Here is a 20,648-nt window from a genome sequence, read left to right as displayed (position 1 = left end):
GGTGATTCCTTAATGGTGTAATGAGGTTCCCTATTTTGTAACTATTGTGGTCATGAGTTGATTATTTATTTAATGACATTCTCTCTTGATTTTACGATAATTGAGGTCAAAAGTAGTAACCAAGGTTCTATTTGTGGTAATGTTTCAATATTCTAAGTCTAAACCATAGGACCGTGAATTATGGTAAAAGGTGGTAATCAAGTTGTTATTAGTGTTAACACATCACCATTACAAGATTGAGAACCATTTTACCAAAAAAACAACAAATTGTGGTAAAAGATGGTAATTTAGTTGTTATAAGTGTTAATACTTCACTATTATAAGTTTTCAGAAACACGTTACCAATAAAAAGCGAATGTATGTGTTGTTATACTGGTAAAACCTTATATATATATATTAGTAAATTGGCGGTGAGTCATTTATGGTGTAATGAGATTGTCTATTTTGTAATTACTATCCTTTAGGAGTTATTTATTTATTTGACGATGTTCTTCCTTGAATTTTATGACAATTGAGATCCAAAGTAGTAACCAAGGTTGTATTTGTGGTAATTCTTCAATATTACAATTTTGAGAACCATTTGACCAATGAGACAACAAATTGTTGTAAAAGTAGTAATCAAGCTTTTATTTGTGGTAGTTTTCATATTACAAGTATAAGAACCATTTTACCAATGCGACAACAAATTGCTATAAAAGTGGTAAAACTTTATGTATATACAATAAATGAGGTGCGAGTCCTTAGTTGTGTAATAAAGTTCTCTATTGTATAACTAATACTTTTCTTGTGTAGATCTCATCATCCATGAGATAATTACTCATCTGACAATACATTTTACTATCAGTTACAACTTACAACAATTGAGGTGTAAAGTGGTATGTCACGCCCCTATTTTTATACAACATTAAAAATCAATATATAATCTCATAAGAGTTAATTACTGGTTACTCCCTATAGTTATAGGGTTTCGTCGTTTCAGTCCCTAACCTTCGAATTTCACCTAAAAAGTCCCTGAACTCTTAATTTCCTCCCATTTCGTCCCTGCCGTCAAGCTCCATCCAAATTGTCCGTTAAATTGCTGACGTGACATTCCTCACGCACTGAAATGTCTAATTTACCCTCACTTACTTTTTTATTTTTTTTATTTTCTTCGCTCTCTCTTCTGTTTTTCTTTTTTTCTTTTTACCTCTTCTTCTTCCATCTCTTTCCTCCTCTGTTCGAATTAAGCTAACAACACAGCAAGCTCATCTGTGTCTCAGAGCCAACTCTGCCTCCACCACCACTCCCTCCGACTTCATCAAACCCTCATGCAGCGCCACCACCTACCCCGCCCCAGTACGCCTAGTCGTTCGTCAACAAGCCTTCTCCCCTAAAAATTATTCTGATTTTTTTCTTCAAAAAGAAAACAAAAATATATGAAAAGGAAAACCCAGCACTCGTCTCGATCTCATTCTAAGTTTCGCTCTGATTTCCATTTTTGATCCAAAGAATTCCACCATGAATTCCGATCTGGGTCTCGGATCCAACCACCCCAGATCACTCAACGACCAAAAGAACAAAACCTCGGGGCGCCGAAAGGACAGAGTGTTCAGGTACTTTGAGGACAACGCCGGCGTGATTGTGAACCCCAAGGGAGAGACGAAGGGATCGGTTATTACTTATTACTGGGCTGATCGGGAAGGAGTGCGCAGATCGATCTCTGGCCCAGAATTGCAAGTGCTGCCAATGGTCCTCCTGAGGAATGAGGTCAGGGGGGTTGTTCTGGACGAACTTGGCCTCGCCGATGAGCTTGGAGAGGAGGGATATGAAGGAATCCTTGTCGAGGTCGCCGAGGGTTTTCTTGAGGTCGTCGGTGGTGGAGGAAGCCATGGTTGTGGAAAGTCGAAATCTTTGGGGGTTTTGGTGATCGACGAGGACGAGGATGAGGAAGAAGAGGACCATGAGGAAGAAAAAGGGTTTCGCCGGAGATCGAGAAAGGAAATGGGCGCGGCGGCGCAGCAGCGGAGACAGGGTCCTCATCGCCGCCGATGCTGGAGTCCAAGTGAGCGGCTTGGGACTATTTCTTCATGGTGGATGGAGGAAGAGAAGTGGAGGAGGTTGAGGGAGCAGGAAGTGAAGATGGAGAGAGCTGGGTTTGTTTTTGGAAGAAGAAGACAGAGATAAACATAGGAGGAAGAAGAAGAGGTAAAAAGAAAAAAAGAAAAACAGAAGAGAGAGAGAAGAAAATAAATAAATTAAAAAAAAAAAAAGTAAGTTAGGGTAAATTAGACATTTCATCGCTTGAGGAATGCCACGTCAGCAATTTAACGGACAATTTGGACGGAGCTTGACGGCAGGGACGAAATGGGAGGAAATTGAGAGTTCAGGGACTTTTTAGGTGAAATTCGAAGGTCAGGGACTGAAACGACGAAACCATATAACTATAGGGAGTAACAAGTATTTAACTCATCTCATAATTATACATGCGTGATGGTTCAATCATCAATACAAAATACCTTGAATTTTTTTTGTTTTAAACCAAATACATATTGATGTCCTGAACCCACTATGTCAATATATACTATTTCCGCAGAGTCATATATTACATAAGTTTACGAATTAAATTGCCACAACAAAATAGTAAGTAAACACTCCTCAGAGCTTACTACAAAGCGGAAGTCTTAACAACGGGAAAGTCACAAAATTGACTTCCTACTGTAAAGTTGTTAATCCAACGTCTCAGATTCAGCCACGTTAACTTGCAGGATTAACCCCTATACCATCGAATAGTGTACCGGGTTGCCACACAACAAACCCAGTAAGCTTACGAAAGCTTGTATGAGTAAACTCAAAACCACAAGCAGAAACACATTCTTAAGTCACTTCAACCTAAATAACAATTAGCACAGCTCACAACTACAACCCTCATTTTCATAACCATCCATATCATGCTTACGTAAGTCAACTCGTGACTAAAACCACATGCTCAGATTCTCAAGTAATGTTTGGAACCATTTTATCGCACTACAGCGAATTACCAAATCACACTCCTTTCCTCCATACTGGAAGCCTTTGTCATCAACATGACATCAAAGGTGAAAACAATGAAATCACCTTCCTATCCTCCCCACAGAGAATACTCGTCACCATTATGGCCCCTTAAATTATTCAAACCTTCAACAGTAAAACCAAGAAGAAAGCAAGGCAATCACAAATCAAACAGAGGTAAATCAATTCATATCATAGAAATCATCACACTGATTTCACCAAATCATTACACAAACTTTACACAACAATCATTACAAAGATTCATTACACTGATTTCACCGATCATTACACAGATATTCCTACACAAACTTTACACAACAATCATCACAAGGATTCATCACACTAATTTCATCGATCATTACACAGATATTCCTACACAAGCTTTACACAACAATCATCACAAGAATTCATCACATTGATTTCACCAATCATTACACAGATATTCCTACAACCATATCTTAAATCACAAATTAAGATAGTTAAACTAGACCCATGGTATCTCAACAAATGAAATTCTATTATCACAACTCAATACACAATTTTACTATTTCCAAACGATAATGAACTCGATACGTCATATGCTGCCCATATCACAACAATTGCACCAATACATATATATTTCACTATATATATATATATATATATATATATATATATATATATATATATATATATATATATATATATATATACATAGTCATTCACTCAGGAATGCCACTAATACCAACTATAGTCACAGTTAAACCATAACTCAAAGACAATATATGGTAACTTATTCGTAACAAATATTATGAGATTTACTAACCTCTGAATCCTGCTGCATCTTCACACGCTAACCAAGACAAGCACAAATCGCCGTAATCCACTCAACACAAGTCTGACAAGTACCTAACCACATACGGTCTCAATTCAGTGCACAAATTACAAAGTGATTAAAGTTCGAATCCCCCATTTGAACTAAAATCTTAAAGTAACACCAATTAAGGTGGAACTTCATCCGAGACCACCCAAAGTCTCCGGAATACTTCTACAATCAATATGACAAAACTACACATCGATCGAAAGGCCGGATTCTGGCGGATCGAAAACCGAACCATTCGAAATCGCTAAAAATCCTAACATGCTCATACGATCTCCAAAAAATACGTATTATATATCAAAATGCTCATACCGACGAGTAGATGATAAATAACACAAGAAACTGCTCCCTACATGGCCAGAACGCCATCACAGCGCCGCCAGATGCAGTTGCACAACCACCACAACCACCGCCTTCCAAAACTTAAAACCACATTAATCCAACCGTCCAAAACCACATTCTTACGTATTGAGTCAATTCACAGCTCTTATATATACAATCCTATATATACTCTGACGACCTTGCGAGGTCAATGTGATACTATGAAATACACCAAAGCTTAGACTCCTGAAACATCTAAGAGTGTTTGCTTATTTGACCTAGCAAATTACATCCATTAGAAATTGAGTAGCACACTTATTCCCAATGGGTAAGTTTAAGGCGTGTTGATGTTTGCCATACATCAACTTTTTAATAAATATATATTAGATTAAATTAGTTAGTGAAACCTGTTATACAAGTCAATAGGTTATCCACTTATACCTTGACATGTGTAAGTACTCATTAATTGTTTTATACGTAAAAACTTGTAATAAAGATTGTAAGTATAGTAATTACTTTGATTACAACTATAATATCACTAAATACATCAAATGTGGTGGTTTGTTGTAAAGTATCTCTTCGATGATGAAATTTGCAAAAGAAATGACTATAGTTACAAAAAGAACAGCCTAATTACAAAAATAAGGACTTGATAAATTTTAGGTCTAATATGATTGTTTACCAGATCGACAATACAGTTGTTGTCACATGGGTAAAGTACTGATTGTTTTTTGGTAAATTGTATCATATTTCAAGTAAGTATCATAAATACGACCATATTACCATGTGATGCCCCGAAAATTCGTTATTATTTTCTTAAGATTTTCTGAAATTTAATTAGTGGTTATTGGACGGTTTCGTGGCTAGTGGATGGAGCGGAAGTGTTTCGGGCGAATAATTATTCAAAACGTATGGTTTCAGGGGGTTACGAATGTTGACTTTTTATTCGTTGAGATTCTCCGAAAACGTTCTTCACAAAAGTCATAGAACGCGTCGATATGAGTTTGTGGACATATGGAACGCAGAAATCAGAGTTTGTATGAGAAAGTTATGGTCAACGGAAATTTCTACTAATTTTGAAAATTATTATAAATAGGGGATTTCTGAAAATGGAAAGTGATTTCCATTTTCGTCTGTTTCCAGAAAATTCCAGAAAACTTATTCTCTCTCAACTTCTTGCCAACCCGACCCAAACCCGTAAACTCGACCTGAGTTTTTCGGCGATCTCCAGCGACGGCGCTAGCATAGATCTCTTCGCCTCAAGATCCTGGTCCTCCCTACGGTGGTGGCGTGCAGCAATCTGCACCGTGCACGGCGAATCGAAGTGGTGAAGTTAGGATCGATCGGACCCAACTGGAAATCCCAACTCCTGCGACAACAGGGATTCAAATTAGGATTGTTCTTCTTGTAGGAGCTTCCTCCTTTGACCCTTGGTGGTGGTTTTGGACGATTCACACCGGAGCAAAGTCAACTCGAGGTGAACAGTATTTTCCTAGCTTGTGACGGCGATCAGCGATGATCTAGGCCGAGTTGGCTTGAACCCCAGGTATTAAAGTTTGTAAAAGAAAGGAGTCAAACTTGAGCTCAATATTAAGCTCGATAGGAAAATCGAGCTGAGCTTGAACTCTAATATGTTTAGCTTGTAATACTCATGAACAACTCCAAAGTCTTAAATTTAATTAATTAAAAAGGAAAACTAAATTTTTAACTAGTTAATATATCTTTTCTTTTTGATAGGTACAACTAAATATTTAAGTGTCACTGTTGCCTATCATTTAAATATTTCCTAATTTTTCGACATTACTTAGACAAATTTAAGATCGAGTCAAGTTCGATTGGCTTATACACATCAAGTTTTATTTGAAATTAATCATTTTCTAAATTCACTCATTAATTTCTTTTTGGGACAGAAAAATAAAGTATCTGTCAAAAAACATCCACAAAAAGAATGCGGTGGCTCAAGATTTTGCTTAGACAAGGGTTTTATGTGTGTGGCGAGGGATTCGGTTATTGTCCCCATCTTTTAGAATGAGGAAATTATTAGGTGGTTCCGGACCATAATACACGTGGTGGTCCTGATTGATGTTATTGGTCCATACGATTTATGTTTGTTTCTTATTGATCTTTTATTTTTTCACCCTCCCGCGTGGTCCCCATGAAATTAGAGTGATGTTATTGTCTTGGACCACCACATAGCAGTGCCATGTGGTAGTCCAAGACCACATAATAATTCCCCGATAGAATGCAGAACGCAGGTTGGTTGCAATTTAGAAGAGTTGCATGTTGGTTCTCTGAGATTGGCATAGACTTCTATCTTTTGTTTGCTTTTCTCTGTCTAAGAATTCAGAGAAATTTTTCTATCCTACTGTCACACCAAATGAATATGTGACGTTCCAATGAAAAACTCACATGTGGATTTTGTTTCCAACTCAAATCCACGTTGAACACCAATTTCTCTGAATACCCCTCTCTCTTCCCTCCTCCTTCTCCCTTCCCGCCATTCGTTCTCCAAACACCAGAAAATTTTCTTCCATCCCCACTGGTAGCTCTCTGCGGAACCACCAAACTGAAACTCATGAAGCATTAAATTTAAAAAAGACAAAATCAAGAAGAAGCACAATCATAAACTAACACAATCGTAAACCCATAAATCAATTAGAAATGAATCTGCTATGTGAATCAACCTTTCATCAGAAAAATGAACCAGTGAAAAATTTTGATATCCATTCACCAAGGAAAAAAAAAAAACCCAAACATATTCAAGGAAGTCAAGATTACGTATGGAAGATGACATTAATTAGGTGGGTGGATCAATTGAAATGCAGTTTTTGCAAACTTTTGAGATTTAGTTGGATAAAATACCCAGGTCTACAAACCCAGATGAATGTATAATTCCAACAAAACATTGAGTGTTTCTAAATATAATAGTTTGTTAAACAGTGACAAGCGTGGCCAATTGCTTACCATTGTACCGATACTGTCCCAACTTAACCACCCGATAGGTGTTGGGTTTTAATTACAAAAGGCCTCGGTACAATTGGGTAAGAGCCACCTATTTATAAGTTATATTTTATTTGTCACTTTTCCAATGTGGGATCTTTCCTCTCCAACATGCCCCCTCACGTGCAACCTAGCTCTAGGTTAGCACGTGAAATTAATTAATACAATTCCTACTTTGGAAATTGGGACACAAGCCTCATATCTCCAACACGCCCCCTCACGTGCAACCTAGCTCTAGGTTAGCACGTGAAATTAATTAATCCAATTCCCACTTTGGAAATTGGGACACAAGCCTCATATCAGAGACTTGGTCAATACAATCCAAGGCCCACATCGGACACTTGGTAACAATCTGATCAGAATTTTTCCGATGACAATATAAGGAACCCAAATTCGGGCCCATGATAATTGGAGACGTAATTGGAGAAGGACCCGCTTTGATACCATGTTAAACAGTGACAAGCGTGGCCAGTGGCTCACCATTGTACCGATACTGTCCCAACTTAACCACCCGATAGGTGTTGGGTTTTAATTACAAAAGGCATTGGTACAATTGGGTAAGAGCCACCTACTTATAAATTATATTTTATTTGTCACTTTTTCAATGTGGGATATTTCCTCTCCAACACACCCCCTCACGTGCAACCTAGCTCTAGGTATGCACGTGGAATTAATTGACAAACCCAATTCCACATTGGAAATCGGGTCACAAGTCCCACATTAGAGACTTGACCAATCACATAACAATCCAAGGCCCACATCGGACACTTGGCAATAATCCAATCGGAAACTTCCGATGGCCAATTTAATGAACCCAAACTAGGTCCATGATTGGAGAGGAGATTGGTGAATCAATTAATGAATGAACCCATATCCGGGTCCATGATGGCGACGTATTGAAGAGCGACCCGCTTTGATACCATGTTAAACAGCGACAAGCGTGGCCCGTGACCCACCATTGTACTGATACTGTCCCAACTTAACCAACTTGAGAATAAGAACGTATTTGAGAGAATAATGAGATAATTTTATTCTTCTCACAAGGAGGTATTTATACACCAAGGTTACATATACTAACTAGGTAAGTGCTAATTACAATTAAAGAGATAATTACATTCCTAATTGCATACAATAAGTACATTCCTAATAGAACAAGAATATTCTAAATAGGATACGTTGACTCACGCTAACACTCCCCCTCAAGTTGGAGCATACAAATCACGGATGCCCAACTTGTCAAGTGAGTCATGGAACACCTTGGTGGAAACTCCTTTAGTCAACACATCTGCTAATTGCTCTTCAGTTGGAACAAATGGAAAGTCAATCAACTTCGCGTCTAGCTTCTCCTTAATAAAGTGCCTATCAACTTCCACATGCTTGGTACGATCATGTTGTACCGGATTCTGTGATATATCAATTGCTGCCTTATTGTCACAGTGTAACTTCATGGCTTGCTTAGGTTTGAACCCTAAGTCACGCAATAAATTACGCAGCCATAGTAGTTCACAAACTCCATGAGCCATCCCTCTATACTCTGCTTCAGCACTAGACCATGCTACCACCTTTTGCTTCTTACTTCTCCAAGTAACCAGGTTTCCTCCTACAAATGTAAAGTACCCTGAAGTAGATCTCCAGTCAGTAATACAGCCAGCCCAATCTGCATCAGTAAAGCCACTCACCTCCAGGTGATTATGTTTAGAAAACATCAGACCTTTCCCTGGTGCAGTCTTTAAGTATCTTAAAATTCTCACAACGGCATCCATATGAGCCTCACTTGGGTTGTGCATGAACTGACTCACTACACTGACTGCATATGCTACATCTGGTCTAGTATGAGACAAGTAAATTAATCTTCCAACCAATCTTTGATATCTAGCCCTATTTGTAGAAACTTGATCCGGATACTCTGCCAACTTGTGATTTTGCTCAATAGGTGTGTCAATGGGTCTGCAATCTAACAAACCTGTTTCAGTCAGGAGGTCCAGAACATACTTCCGTTGGCATAAGAAGATTCCACTTCTCCCCCTTGCTACCTCAATGCCCAGAAAATACTTTAGGTCTCCAAGATCTTTCATCTCAAACTCAGAAGCCAACTGCTATTGCAGTTTTCTAATCTCATCATTATCATCTCCTGTAATCACCATATCATCCTCATAGATTATCAACACAGTTATCTTACCTTTCTGAGTTGCTTTGTTTATAACCAAAGTGGCGCATTGATTGAGTGAACCTCCCAAACCATGCACGAGGTGACTGCTTCAAACCATACAAGGACTTTTTCAATCTGCAAACCACATCAATATTTGTAGTAGTTTCATATCCAGGAGGAAGGCTCATGTAAACTTCTTCAGCTAAATCCCCATGAAGGAATGCATTCTTCACATCAAACTGCCGAAGTGGCCAATCTAGGTTTGCAGCCAAAGACAATAACACCCTAATGGTATTGATCTTCGCTACAGGGGCAAACGTCTCATCATAGTCCACACCATAAGTCTGTGTGAACCCCTTGGCCACCAATCTTGCCTTGTATCTATTAATTGAACCATCTGCATTGTGCTTCACTGTATAAATCCATCTGCACCCCACAGTCTTCTTGCCACTTGGAAGTGGTACTAACTCCCATGTATTATTCTTCTGCAATGCTTCCATCTCTTCCTCCATTGCCTTAGACCACTTGGGATCTCTCAAAGCTTCCTGCACTTTGAGATGATTTTCTAGAAACAAAAGAATAGTTATGTGAATTAGATTTATGAGGTTTTTGACATAAGTCCACGGATATAGACCAAACCAGGGAGATTAGTTCTTCAAAAACAAATTTTATGAGGCCTTTTATCCCATAAGACATTCAAATTCGATCAATGATATCATGTTCAAGGTTCTGGTTTTTTTCCTAAGGAATTGTAGAGGGTTTGGAGAAGAAAAAGAATGGAAAGAGAACCTTGGGCAGAGAGAAGAGAAAGGTTATTCTAAAGAAATTGGTTTTCAACGCGGATCTGAGTTGGCGAAAATATCCACATGGAAGATTTTTATTGGCTCGTCACACAATCTATTTGGCGTGACAGTAGTCCTCTCTCCTGAATTTAAGCCCTTTTCACAAGTAAATATAATGATAATATACATCAGTGTTTTTTATCTATCTTTTTTAATCACAGATCGATGGTTTAATCCAACATGAATTTCTCTCTCTCTTACTGATGATAAAAAAACGAAGGGTCTTTCTAAATGTACCCAGCAAATATCTAAGTACACCCAGCAAATTTCTAAAATAACAAATTACATCCAGAAATTTTTCTATAATACCCTTTTCTTTAATTAAACCCAGCAAAACTCATTTGCCCATACCCTTTTCGTTTAACAAATACCTAGCAGACTCCCTCATTCTTCTAAGATGAAGAAAAAGAAAAAGAGTACGTTCTCTGGTGAATAAGAATGTGAAGGGGGAAATTGAATATCCTTCTTTTGATAGGACAAATGAACGTCCTAACAAAAGACCTAGCTTAGAGGTTCTTCATTTTGCGAATTGTGGGTGCAATGGTTTTACCAAGTGTGACCGCAATGGTGATGATGAGACTAAATCTATTCAAACATATGAGAACTATCAAGACTTTCTAAGTCTGCTTGAGATAAATGATGAAAACATGACATATGCACCCCCAAATGGTAGACCAGAGACAAATGCATGATGTGGAGATAAAAGATGAGAATGCGGAGAGTTGATCAGATTCTGATTTAATTGCACTAGAGGGGGGATCCAGTTGATGGATGTCGTACCCCAATTGTATATATCTTCTTCAATTCCCTTTCAACTTTGGTTTGTTCTTTCTATTTATCAAACCCATGAGCACACATGGACACAAACATGTGCATGCATAAATTAATACGTACATCTGGGCTTCTGGAATTGGAAGTTTGGGGAAGATGTAGCCTTTTGATCTCATTAGCTAGGTAATGATAACCACGACTGCAGTATTTTCTTGTTGGGTTAGGAAATCAATTGAGCAACTACTCAGTATCACTAACCAAGTAATCATATACTGGTTTTATGGCTTGTACCGTCTGTTTAGGACCAAAGACCTAGAACTCCTTTTCTTCATCTCAGAAGAACAAGGTAGTATTCTTCATCTGGGTCTATGGGTTTTGCTGGGTTTAATTAAAAAAAAAAAGGTATTATAGGAAAACTTGCTGGGTGTAGTTAGAGATTTTATAAGTTTGCTGGGTGTAAAAAATTTGTTGGGTGTACTTAGATATTTGCTGGGTACATTTAGAAAGACCCAAAACGAAAAGTCCTTGCTGTAAAACTCAGAGTAGATTGTGATAATTACGAAGGTTTATGTTCTCAAAAAAAAAAAAAGAAAAAAAGAAACAAATTACGATAGTTTAGATACTATTCTATTTCAAAGTATCATATTCAGCTAGTAATTGTAGTCTTGTTTCTACGTCTAAGATTATATAATACAAGACTTTAACTCTAAAAATAAAAATCTAAAATGAAATATAAGAAAAAGATAGAATTGGACCAAAACTTTTGTACTACAGAGAAAACCGTCGCAATTAAATCTAGAAACTTGCAATATTATCTCAAATACATTGTACCACAACTATATATTTTTTTTTTTTTGAAAGGCCACAAACTATGTTATATATGAATGAATCATTTAGTTTTCTTCACCGACTTGGCTTGTCTTTCCACCGCTTTTGGCTCACCACCACAATCTTTACCATCCAGGACGCTACTTCTGACTTCCTTGATCGGATAATCTTCATCTGCATAACTAGGAAAGGGCACTTGGTCATCCTCGATGGCTGATACATCATCCAACAGCTGCCGGAAGTGTGCTTTTATTTGATCAATGGATTTCCCCGGAATCGATGAAGCAATCTTCTCCCATTCCCCTTTCTCAATGCAGTTCCAGTTTGCCGCTAGGGCAACCTCGAAAGCTTTGTTTTCTTCCCTAGTCCATTGATCACTAGTTCCTGCCATGGCTCCTTTGATCGATATGCCTTGCACAAAAGATTAGGCTTCTTTTTATAGGAAAAGATTTTCTTAGTTGTTCAAAGTTGCAATATATTGAATCCGTATTATAAGGAAAGTAATTCATGGTTTTTTGATTCTGATAGAAGGATAAGATTTTGGTTGAATTGTGTTTAGGGTTCATATTGTGATTCCATTACAATTAATTCTTTCTTAAATAATCGTAGATTAATTGGCATTATATTCTTAATTACTCTTGCTTGACCTACACTATTCCATGCATTCGATCATATAATCATTTATCGAATATTGTTGTTTTTCGGTTTTGGAAAGAAAAATTTAATCCAGGCATTCATCAGATCGATAATTAATATATAGAAAATAGAATTTGGTTATTAGCAACGAAAATTTAGATTAGGATCTGTTTTTTTTTTCCTTTATTGGAAAGAAAAATCTAATCCATGCATTTACCAGATTAATAACAAGATACAAGTTGGATATTAGCAGCAAAGATTTGGTTTTGGATCTTAATTGGAATTTTTTTTTTATTATCATGAAATAATATTGGTAGAGGAATCCAACTTAAAAAAAAAAAACTTATACCACAAAGGGAGGTTCTATACTTCTATTCATACCTTCAAAATTAGCATTTGGACCTCTTCATTTTTTCAAGTGATAGTTGATTTTGTCAATTCATGTTAAATTACCAATAAAGACACAAAAGAAGAGAAAGAAAAAAAAAAAATTATTCTTACCTCTACGAACAACAGTAGTCTTCAACTTAAAGAAATTATGTGGTTTTTGTTTCGTTTATTAACATTTCTTGATTGGATGCCAAGATTTTTTGGGGAGAAAATAAACTTTCCCCTCGTCTTCTTCTTGCTTTGATTTTTTTTTTTTTTTTTTGTAATGTCAATAAAAGAATGAAAATCTAAAAACGATCCCACATAGGAAAGCTAACTGAATGAATTATGGTGATGTTGTTTGGGTTTCAAAGAGTTCCATAACCCTCCTACTAACTAATTTAAATGGAAAAACCCCATAAACTTTTTTTTGTTGCAAATAGCTTTGAGCTATCAAATCTCATGAGATTGTTTTTGTTTCTCGGAAGCCTATGATCCAAATGATCATACTTTTGGAAAGAAAGGAAAGGTTCTAGAGAAAGAGATCAGAGATCTAGCAGAGGAAAGAAATGATTTGACGGATCGAGAAGAAGAGAAGCCCTCTCTATACTTTATCAAGACGCTCTGACTACAGAAAATTATATATACCGCATGTCCTTGAATTCATGGATCACATGCTTGTTGTGGGCGACTTTGATTCACGGGAATGGACTCCGAGGTTATTCTCTTTCAAAAAAAAAAGAGAGAGGCTTTTATAGATTTTATTAGACAATGGACATTGTGGGAAAATTAGGGAGGTGCAAATGGCATATTGGTTATTTGTAAAAGTAAGTTGGAGGTGTATTAAGTGAGGAGGTCCAAATGCCAATTTCAGAGATATGAATAGAAACTCCCTACCACAAAACCAAATCCTCGAAATCCTATTGTCTAGGTTTATTCTTTTTTTTTTTTTTTTTTTTTTGAATAACCAGATTTATTCTTTATGAGGAAAGATTTGTAAGGCCTCGTGAGTCGTGACTTCAAGAGGGACGTATAGTAAAGACTAGCATAAATGCCCGCGCGTTGCTGCGGGTTTTTGAATAAAATCTGAAAGTTTAGGAGGATAGAGCATCTCGTTAAGAACTAACATACATCATGTTTTACTGAAATTTAGTGTTCAAATACAGATTTACAGTTGCTGTCGAAACAGCTTGCCAAAAATAACCTGTTCTACTTATAGGCTAACTTAGTTACAACAAATGCCTAATCTGGTTGCCAAAAATAAGTGATGATGTCCATCAGCATATATGCATGCTGAGATGTTGTTAGCCTAGTGATGACCAGTAGTGGAGGTTGTCCAAAAAGTTGCTTCCTCCAGTTCTATTTACACAAAAAATGCTGTGACACTTGGTACATTTTTTCTTTGCTGATGATTTCTGTTGATGATGTTGCTGATTCAATACTGGCTTCTCTGTCACTGTGGAAGTAAGAAATTATAAAAAAGATAGTAAAAGTCAGTAATTATAAAAGATGCAAGCTTCTTATCTCAAATAACAATAGTCAGAAGCAATAGATATGTCTGATACTGGAATTGTAAGTTCCCTTAAACCACAATAAATTCAAATTTCAATCAACAATTTATTCAATACAAATCATCAACACCACGAAGTGAAAATGGATGAACCCAAACAATTGCAGAAGCTAGCTGAATGCATGAAAACACAAAGCTATCAACGCCACGAAAGTTAAAACCAAAAACCCTGCTCTAGAGAATGCTAATGCCATCTTCTTCAATTTTTCTATCTCAAGTGTCTTGTTATCTTTTATTCTCTGATTTTCAAATGCATCTGCCTGCTCCTGGAACAATCTATGGTACAACTTCTTTGATAAAGCCATATTATCTCAACAGGCTAGGACCACAATGCAACAATATATACTAACCTTCTTTTTTCATGCTTCTTGTTTGGCATCCAAGAACTATTAAGGGACACTACTGGCATTGTTTTACGCACTGAGAAGAAGCGTCCAAAGTTCTCTCGTATACGTCACCGTGTTTTTCTAAATAAATCCATTCAGTGAATTTTTTTCCATTCACTTCCTGCAAATTGAAAAAAAAAACAAAAAAAAATGCCATGCATGAACGTATATATTGACAACAAAACACAAATACACAAATGCATGGCCTTCATACACTGAAATGGGACCTTGATTCAAAATTAAGGGCAAAGGGTCCAAAGGATATACTCAGTAAAGGAAAAATTAAAAGAGCCATATTCAGTGTTGGGGAGGGGGGAGGGACACAATAGAAAGAGCAAAAATGATCTCAAGCGTACGGGTAAATCTAATGTTGTAAATGCTGCTGTTACTTGCACGAAGTCAGCGAACTAAAGCAACTATAAACTAATGCAAACACGCAATTCCAATTCTATATGGACTTAAACACATTATCCTAAATATGTTATACACCGAACCATACCAAATTTGAATATGAGTAACCCAGTAAACAGAAGAAAATAAACATGAGTAATCAGGTCTGGTAAGTCATATTTGAAATAAGCAAAAGCTGGGAACTTGCTTTAGAGGAAAACTTAAAACTGGGTCACAATTCACATAACAAATCAGACTACTTGGAATTGGAAAGCTTCATGAACTTGGAGTGGTTCTTGAACATAAATGGACTGTGATCCATGCTTTATCAGCGTTTGGCTTTTTATGGATATTAAATCCCAAATAGGCTAAGAGATTGATAAACATAAATAAAATATATTAGAAACCATGCTAGATTAGCATGCCATGAAACCTATAAAAGCTAGTGACTGCATACTGTAGAGAATACCTGGGAGGATCAGTTGACTGAATTCCCGTACAAATCGACAATCATGCACTGCTTCTCACTTCAATAATAGTGATTGAGGAAAAGTTCTAAATGGTAAATAGTAAAAATCAAAAATCCATCAATTCAATTGAAATTTTTATCGATCTAACTGCAATAAATTTATCTATGAGTGAAGAACAAAATTACTTACCAAAAGAGTGATTTTTTTGTCTGAAGATATCCGGAATGTAATCTGTGTTGGAATTACATAATTTTCTTCAGGAAGAACCTAGAATCATGAAAAAAAATCCACCCCTGAAAAATTAAGATAACAAACACATGTTTGAAGCCCCAATCGCTAATTCAAAGGTCAAAGTAAACATAAAAAACAATAACCCACTTATTGATTAAGCAAGGCCAAAATTAACCACCTGATGCCTGTAATTCCAGTATCCATTGGAGCAAGCAATCAAAATGTCCCACCGTACCGCATGAAAAAAGAAGAAGCTTGAGCTATGAAGATCACTCAAGAAAGTTTGTCCTGCACTAAATTCCCAGAAAAAAAAAAAAAAAAAAAAAGCTGTCAAGAAAAAAATCAACCCAAATAAATTAGTGACAGCTATGAAGATCACTCAAGAATATTATGTAGTATAAATTTATCACAGGGTTATTGTTTTTTATATCAGGTGATTAATTTTGGCCTTGCTTAGTCAGATACCATGTTAGATTGACTACTTTCTTACATGATATTATACTTACCTTCTCAAGCCTGTAAAATTCCGTTCTGCCAATTGAATAGGGAAAGTATAATATCATGTAAGAAGGTAAGACACTACTTATATAAGCTCCATCAATTAGCTCAAAAGATATTCTTTTCCTCCTACCTTGGTTGTGTATTACAAATTTGAGGTAGAACAGAACACTGCTTTACTTTATAAACCATAGAATGCAACTCACACTCTTGAATTGAAAACAAAAAATCTACAAAATAAATGAATCTATAGATAAAGTAGAAGCAATGAGAGCAATGTATGAGCTGAAAAAGTACCTTGATTGGCAGATCCAAGCCTTTCCTTTTCTTCAGACCTTGCAGACCAGTTTTACAACAGATAAATCAGTTGCAGCAACAATAATAATAGAAGGTGAAACCTGCATACAAAAGCAATCACAGTTTAACATTCAAAACACAGATCAAAATCATAAATCCCTAAACATGATCTGAGAGCGTTCAGATTTGAGAGAGAGAGAGACAGAGACAGAGAGAGAGTGAAGAGAGAGAGAGAGTGTTGAATAAATCTATATAAACATGCAGATCTTGCTTTACTAACATTACCCAAATTTAGAGCATAGATCTTGCTTACTAACATTACCAATAATTCTCTATGTTAGTTCCAAACGTAATTCTCTATCCCTAATCAATAACAGACCCATATCAATTTTTCAACAAAAAAAAATCAAAAATAAAAAAATCTCGCCCAAGGTCGTATTCTCTGTAACGCCTCCAACAAATATATTTCTCCACAAAAAAAGAACGATGCAACCTAAACGATTACCCCACAAATCAATCGAATTATTTACAAACTAAATCATACAATACGATCATTCATAAGTAAGTTGGAGGGATCCAATGTAACGTCCCGTATCTCAATTTACCTGTTTACTAGTCATTTGGACGGTAAGCGACCTTTATTTTCACTTTTACTTTCGGTTTAGTGGCCCTAAAAGTTGACTTTTTATTCGGGTCAAAATTTGAGAAAATGTTCTTCATGAAAGTTGTAGGGGACGTTAAACCGAGCGCGTGCATATGTGGTACGTAAAAATCGGAGTTCGTATGCGAAAGTTATAAGCAAAAAAGGTAAAGTTACTGTTCATGGTAGATAGTATAAATTTGAAAAGTTACTGTGGAGGCCGGTAATTTTTCTTTTCTCTCCCTCTCTCCTCCTCCCCGCGTTTTTCTCTCTCTCTCCTCGTCGCTCTGCAACTTCGGCCACTTTCCTTTTCCGGCCACCTGGCGGTGCATGGCGGGTACCGGCGGACTCGTCTCCGCTCCCTCTAGGCGCCTGTGGTGGTGTTTTGCGGTGGCTCGGCCCGAGGAGCTTGGATTTGAGCCGTGAAGTTCACTGTAGCAATTTGGAGTTTCGTTGATTTCCGGCGATTCCGGCCGTCTCCGGCCACCAAACCGGCGTCGAAGGTTCGGTTTTTGCCAAGGATCATTTTACCCCTAGCCTTGAGCCATGATTTGCAGTGTAGAGGAAGAATCGACGATTGGAAGATTACGGTCACTATTCACAGTTTGAGTTCAAGCTTCTCCTTAATTGTTGAGGTACTTCCGCTCATTTTCTGACTTGGTCACAGTTGAAAGAATTATTGGGTCCGTTGAGTAGGTGCTGCTGCCAAAGTTTGGTGGCCATCGGAGCTGGTGGCGGTGGCGGCGGCGCCGGTAGCGGCGGCTAGGGTAGCTTTTTAATTTCTTTTTCTGGCTAGTTAAATTCTATAATTATCATAGAGCTTGTATGTGAAGTTTGGTGAATTTTGGAGGAGTTTGGAATTGTTTGTGAATTTCCGAAGTTTGAAGTTTTGTGATGGAATTGTGGGAAATCCGGCCGCTGGATTTCCCTCGTTTTCATTGTGGAATATGTAAATTGAGGAATTGGTGTTGTGGAAGAGATTTGGGTGGAATTTGAGAAGTATTGGAGATAGAGATTTTCGGGTTTCGTTTAGGTTCGTATTTATTTTATCGGATTGCCGTTTACGGAAATATAATTGTGTACAGGACAATGTTGCGAGCTATGGCTAGATGAAGGAACTCGTTTGCGTGGTCGCCCATTAGTACTGTGAGTGGACTTTTGTTTTCAAATAAGTGATGCATGCATTTATTTATTAAAGTATGCTTTATTTATTTAACATATTATTTTCCGAGCATATGAATTGATTTTGGAATTTGATTTCAATTTATCTCGTGGATTTGCTTTCAATAATGATTTTCATGAAGTAATTATGATTTATACCGGTTGTGAATTTTGATTATTAATTTGTTATGCTCGGATTCGAATTTATAATTGATGTTGAATTTGGACGAATTATTTTTCCGAGGTGATTTCCGGAATTAATTATATTTCTATTCGTTGTTTTGAGATTTTTGGAAAGTTTTTCGAAATGGGATTTCGATGCAGGTATTTCTTATTTATCTATCGACTTTCGGTTTTGGCATTGGGAATGCCTTGTTGATGATCTAATTATTTTCTTAGTGTGTGGGACACGCTGTTGATTTATACGACGTTTTACGAGAATTTCTGGGTGAGGTTGGGAATCGTACCCGCGTTTTTCTTTATTCGTGGGACATGGGGAAGCCTTATGGATTTATTGGTTTTGAATAGTTTTTACCCACCATACCTGGGTCGTCATATTTATTGCTAGCTAGCCTATTAGTATTCCTCCCTGCTTACTATGTGTTTGTGGGTGAGTAAGAGCAGAGCATGGGATGCTCCAGAGTGTGGGACACTCCGACCCGAGCCTGGGAGGCTCCCTTCTTTCGTATGGTGAAACTTCTTCCCCATATTTTATCGTTGCTTGACTAGCGGGGCTAGTCCGATTTTCACTGTAGCCAGCGGGGCTGGTCTTATCTTCTTGAGAAACGAGATTTCAGTTTTACGATATATTATTTTCGAATGTTTTGACTAGCGAGGCTAGTCGGTTTATCGTTTTGAAATCCTTGGATTTAAAGCTAAATGTGTTATACCATTTGTGCATGCATCGAGGTTTTTAATGAAATAAATGTGGGAAAGTATGAAATCCTTTTTCTTTTAAATTGTTTATTTTTGTCCACTCACGCTAACGTTTTTCGTCTACTTTCCCCTGGGCCTTTCGGTTTCTAATGCCCAGTTTGCAGGCGCTATTAGTTGAGGTCGGGCGTACATGGATCGAGGCATAGTTGACGAATAGCTTCCGCACTTCTTTGTTTGGCTCTGATCTATTGAGGGTTACTATTTGGGTAGTCAACTTTAGGGGTGACTCGACCAGTTCTCGGTAGAGTTATCTCTAAGGTGGGCCCCGCAGGGCCACCTCGGATTTCAGGGTGAAATCCGGGGCGGGTCCTGTCATCCAACATGCAGAATCAAAGTCAATAGTTTAGTCCAGAATCAATAGCTTACCCATCCCTTAGTCTTTAGCTGTGAATTTCTCTTCCATTTCTTCCAAAATCACCCTCCACCTTCTCGCCCAAATCAACCACACACCCAAGAATTTATCACAAAAAGACCAAATCAGACACAAACCCAACACTCTCTCACAAAAACCCAACAAATAAGTGCTTAACCGAATAGAAATGCACATAACAACGACATGCAGAACCCAGCACCCAACAACTGCATACCTCTAGATGCGAAGAGCCCAGCCAAAAACGAAGAGAAAAAGAGAGAGAGAAGATCGCGTCAATAACCCAACACCTTTTTGACCTAACAAAAACAAAACAAACACCGATTACGACAGGTAGAAAACTGAGAAAAAACATTAACCCATTGAAGCAAATCATATGCACCTGAGCTTCCACCAAACCCGAAATCGCCAACAAAACAAAATCGCCAAAGAAGGTACTCTTCTGCTTTCCTCAATCTGATTCCAAACTTCATCTTCCCTCTCGTTGCTAACAACAAACCCATAAACTCCTGCATCACCGAAACCCCAAATCAGTCACATGCAAGGAACAAACAAACACTAAATCGAAGGAAAACATACACGATCACAACATGCAGAACTTATTCTCTGTAACTCTCTCCCAAGAACACAGAGCTGAGGCAAAAACGAAGAGAAAAAAAAAAAAAAAAAAAAAAAAAGGTCGTGTCCACCGGTTCATCACGTTTTATAGCCAAGTCAAACTGGAAACCGCAATTAAGCCAACAGATGAAGGGCAAAATGGTCCTTTCATAGTATCAGCTCGGCTCGAGCCGGTACTGTTCATAAGCCGATGAACAGTTAACTGAGAATTAGAAGTTTAAAGATATGTACTGCAGTACTGTTATATGGAATTCTAGGGATATACTTGAATGGAAGGCT

General features: G+C 37.4%; 1 long non-coding RNA gene across 4 annotated transcripts; it reads right to left on the bottom strand.

Moving 5' to 3' along the window:
• Positions 1-13,917: 13,917 nt before the first annotated feature.
• Positions 13,918-20,396, bottom strand: LOC133717487 (uncharacterized). 4 transcript variants are annotated; one of them, XR_009849664.1, is made up of 9 exons: positions 20,134-20,396; positions 19,969-20,050; positions 19,748-19,806; positions 16,645-16,745; positions 16,028-16,176; positions 15,808-15,911; positions 15,618-15,703; positions 14,723-14,879; positions 13,918-14,258 (listed from the first exon to the last, which is right to left on the bottom strand). It is a non-coding gene; the product is annotated as an uncharacterized LOC133717487 (long non-coding RNA). The 4 variants fall into 4 exon arrangements; XR_009849662.1 differs by having other exon boundaries at positions 16,028-16,142; XR_009849665.1 differs by having other exon boundaries at positions 16,028-16,137.
• Between the last annotated feature and the right edge of the window lie 252 nt (positions 20,397-20,648).

The sequence above is a fragment of the Rosa rugosa genome, chromosome 6, assembly GCF_958449725.1.
Source record: "Rosa rugosa chromosome 6, drRosRugo1.1, whole genome shotgun sequence".
NCBI classification, from domain to species: Eukaryota; Viridiplantae; Streptophyta; class Magnoliopsida; order Rosales; family Rosaceae; genus Rosa; species Rosa rugosa.
The sequence above is the reverse complement of the archived record's forward strand: the minus strand, read 5'-3'. Positions and strand labels throughout refer to the sequence as shown.